Below are 4,441 nucleotides of genomic sequence, written 5' to 3'. Positions count from 1 at the left end.
GCATGCTTATTCGCGGATCTTTGTTAATTAAAATCTCAGTAACTATTGCAAATCTAGCAAAATGGTATAGGACTTTTCACCTCAGTTTTATTCCTTCTACCTGCCTACGAGAGATGTTAAACCAATTCTGGGACACCCTGTATATATAAATTTCTTTAAAAAATTGAAAGTACATATGCATATACAGTCGAACCTCCCAAAACATATACAGTCGGATCTATGGTCGGGACCCCGACGAGCCTCCCAAAACATATACTTCCCCTCACTTTTTACCTCACGCATGCGCAAAGACTTACTTGATATAAACTCATCTCGCGCTAGCGCAGTTTCGGTTGTAATGATACTTAGTGGTGGGAAAAGCAATAAAGAAGAAAATATACGTTTTGAGAGTGGATTTGTATACGTTTTGGGAGGTTCGACTGTATACATATTGATCGGTTTAGTTGTTACTTAAATATTGTTCTGAGAAAATCTCCCCACTTCTCAATTGCATGAATTTCGCGTATAAGAGGCACAGTGCTCGCGCAGTTCAAGCGCCACTTCATTGCGCGTGAACTTGGCGCGAGGCACTACTGTGCCTCTTGATATATAATTATGATATATGTATAATTATATTATAGGGTGCTTTCCAACTACGTACACAGGCGACACTGTGTAAAACAGTGTCCATTAGTGTGAGTGAGACACACTGATATGCTTTTTCTCATACTAATGGACACAGTATTACATAGTGTCGCCTGTGTACGTAGTTGGAAAGCACCCATAATATATACAGGATGTCCCTAAACTCACAACCGTTAATTTAAATGACGTATTCTTGAGATAATTTTGCGGCGAAACTTCTAATATCATATTATCGAGATATATTTTTAGAATTCTAAGCGTTTAAAAGTGACTTTTATTAATGACCTATTAGATGGTTTGTATTTTGCGCGCTCAGGTACAGCGCGTGCTGTGCGTGACAGTAGTGTGTTGTTATAGATGCGTTCGCTTTGCGCACTTACGCGTTAGGTCTAGATTTATAGTCGTTTCTTTCAAATCTTATCTGCAATTTCAAGTTTCATCTCTCAGATCTCGAATCTCCAACCTCAAGTTTTAGCGGCTATTCATGAAATTTGATTTTTCATGACTAAGCGAGAGTAGAGACTGACTATTGAAATTTCGAGTAATGGTGACAAATTAAAAATCATAGCTGCAAGAATATTTATAAATATTTGTGATAAATTATCTTTAAGTATTTTATCGTACCTAATTAATGTAATGGAAATTTATAATAACGTATAAATAATGGTCTTCAATTAAAGGCATTATTACATTTAACCTTTATAACATTCAATCAAAGGATGTATATTTTTGTATTCTTTGCTTCTGTTCTAATATTATACGATATAATAATTAATAAAATTAATGATTTAGGTCAACAAATTAACAAACAAGTCGAACATCAGATGTACATCTCGTTATTACCTCCTCCTTATCTTCTTATTGAAACATAACATGAGCACGAAACATATATGTACTTAGATATTTTTCATAGAAATGAGAACATTTTGTACATATGTAGTCCGCCATAAATAACTTAATTCGGCCATTTTAAAGTTTTGAAAATCTGACTTCAAATTCTTTATCAGCAGCTAGCAAAACTCCCAGATACAATTGTAATTGTATCGGACAGATATAAAACTTCGTTATATATATATATATCTTCAAAACATATGGGGTGAAGCTTTACTGAAGTTTGACTACCCACACAGAACAAAAACTCCATTAGATGTCTATTAGACGTTCACAGCTCCATGCGATATCTAATAGATGTCTAATGGATGTCTGGATGGATNGATGTCTGTGTGGGTATGTACTTTAATCGTTCATATCTCGTAAACTAGTAATAGCCTAAACTTGAAAATTTTATGTGATTGTTGTCTCATCGTAAGATTGGCATACAATGTACTCTCAAAATTGCCGAAAATTGAGCTAAAAAATTAACGATTTTGGCGTCCTTCTTTAATAAAAAGCAATAGCATAAATTTTTTTATAGAAGCTGCAACCTTTATCTTTAATTTAATGACTTTTTTACAATTCGGTCAATTTCTTGCAAAATTATGATTTTTAAACAAATTAATACATTTCACTCAAGTTACTTTGTTTATATTAAAAAATTATTTAAACAAATTCATTTTTCCCAAAATGTTTTGATTGATCTGTAAAGTGGTTTAAAGACATTACGTAAATATTTTCAGAATGTTTCTATAACTTTGACATAGAGAAAAGTACAGTGTGATATAAACGACTCTAATTTGCAGATAGAAATACTACTACAGAAAGTACCAAAACCCTTTGCAGTTTGAGGGTTAACGAGATGTAATTAATAAAGGTCCGCGAGTCATCGTCCATTCACGTGCAAAATGACAGCTCAGTGTTTTATGCGCTTACTCTGTAACAACAGAATAAGAGGACCTAATGTAACAGCATATACGTTAATATACATAAAAATCGATAACTATCAACATTTAAACGTTAAAGCATGGACCGCATTTTTCCATCAAAATAAATAAGTCTAATGTCAAGATGTGTCGAAAATGAGTTTGTTTTTAATTTAATTACTTATTTACGGAAAAATAAAGCAAAAAGAAAAATACTAAATTACATATGTGTATCATGTTATGTATATTATATACTATATTATATATTAGCTCTTCTCTGTTGTTACGGCGTGAGCGCGCGAAACACAGAGTTGTCATTACACACGTGGGTGCACGCTTATTGGCAGATTTTTATTAATTAATATTTCGTTGATTATTGCGAATCTTGCAAAGTGGTATAGGACTTTTCGACAGTTTTTTTTTCTCCTTCTACTTGCCTACAAGAAATGTTGAAATAATTGTCGAACTTGTATAATTAAATACATAATATCCCTGAACTTATACGTAATTTACATGACGTTTTTCTAATATCATATTAACTTCTAATATCATATATTCTAATATCATATTATGAGATACTAATATTTTTAGAATTATAAGCGTTTAAAAGTGACCTATTAGACAACGACTATTCCTCAACTAGAATAAAATTATTTTTTTGTGCGGCAGTCTGATGCAGCCGCGCCAAGTTTTTTGCGTTAAATATTGTTTATATTTTGAACAAATATTTTCTTTTGTTACATCTCTATGTTCGAGAAATAAATATAATCTTACCAAAGTACATAGTTATTTACTTAGGATTAGTTATTAATAATTACGGAAAAAAAGTTAAAGCGTAGACTTATTATAGACACAAGTATGTTATTGTAAATTGTATTTCTATTTAATACTGTTTTCTATTGTATATGTTTTCCAATATAGTAACGTACAAAAGTTTACTTAGTGATACTTTTTTATATCGGTTCTTTTGTAAAACAGGTTTTTAAAGAAAGTATGTTTCGTAGTATATAATATAAAAGTTTACTTACAATTAGTGCTACTTCTCGATATCACTTCTTTTGTAAAACAGATTTTTAGAGAAAGAATGTTTTGTAGTATATAATATTTTGTACACCAGATTTTAATAGACAAAAAAAAAAAAGATAGAAATGACAGTTGTTTTAAAAAATTTGTACTGGTAGATTAAGAACTTAAGAATCATTGTGCAAAAGATGAAAGGATTTTTCTATGCAATTAAAGACAAAAATAATTGTTAAAACACCAAAAACAGTGATTCTTAGAATTATGAAGAAAACGTGACAACAGCGCACGTGGCATCAGCTGGTGATTTACTGTGGGTAAGCATAAACATATAAGAAATAGACTGCGCGTTCCCTATCTTCTCTGTGGAGAAGGAATTCAACGTCAGACAACGATAGATGCTTTCACTCGTGTCTCTATCCTTATTTAGTGACGCGATGATTGGCGGACAAGAAAAGTAGTAAAAATGAGAAATAGCGTAGTGGGGCGTCAGAGGAGCACCGAGCGATAAAGGAGTAACAGTAGGCGATTGACAGTCAATAAGTAGTTATAGTATAGATTAATTTCAATCCGTTATTTGTTAAAAATCATTAGTATAAATTTGAAAAAATAATCGTGTAACAATTAAAGTTATTATAAAAAGAAGAAAGAAATAGAAGAAAATATATAATAATAAAGAATATAAAATTAAATTTAACAAATATTATTGATTTTTATGTGCAATAAGTTTGGTAAATTTACTTTGTATGCGATCAGTCTTGACGTTTCGTGAAGTAGCATAATGATGCAAACGAAGAATGACAAATTTTTCTACTAAAAGTCGAACTATTACTGGTTCCTAACAAAATCCGTTACATCCGTTAGCATCTGTAGTTATACAGGGTGATTCAGAACAACCCGTTATCCTTGAAAATACATATTCTTGACTAAATTCTAAGACAACTTTTTATTTGGCAAAATTTTGTCTGAAGCTTACTTTTTGAGTTATTAATAAAAAT

The 4,441-nt window shown here is 31.3% G+C and overlaps 1 protein-coding gene across 11 annotated transcripts in view; it reads right to left on the bottom strand.

Annotated features, from left to right (window-relative positions):
- LOC109861711 (type II inositol 3,4-bisphosphate 4-phosphatase) overlaps nt 1-4,441 on the bottom strand; it is a 28,098-nt gene that overhangs the window by 7,497 nt on the left and 16,160 nt on the right. The gene's annotated exons all lie outside the window — the stretch shown is intronic.

Source organism: Pseudomyrmex gracilis, unplaced genomic scaffold (genome assembly GCF_002006095.1).
Source record: "Pseudomyrmex gracilis isolate BER0280 unplaced genomic scaffold, ASM200609v1 scaffold_945, whole genome shotgun sequence".
In the NCBI taxonomy this organism is placed as follows: domain Eukaryota; kingdom Metazoa; phylum Arthropoda; class Insecta; order Hymenoptera; family Formicidae; genus Pseudomyrmex; species Pseudomyrmex gracilis.
Note: the sequence above shows the minus strand (reverse complement) of the source record. Positions and strands in the feature narration are given on the sequence as shown.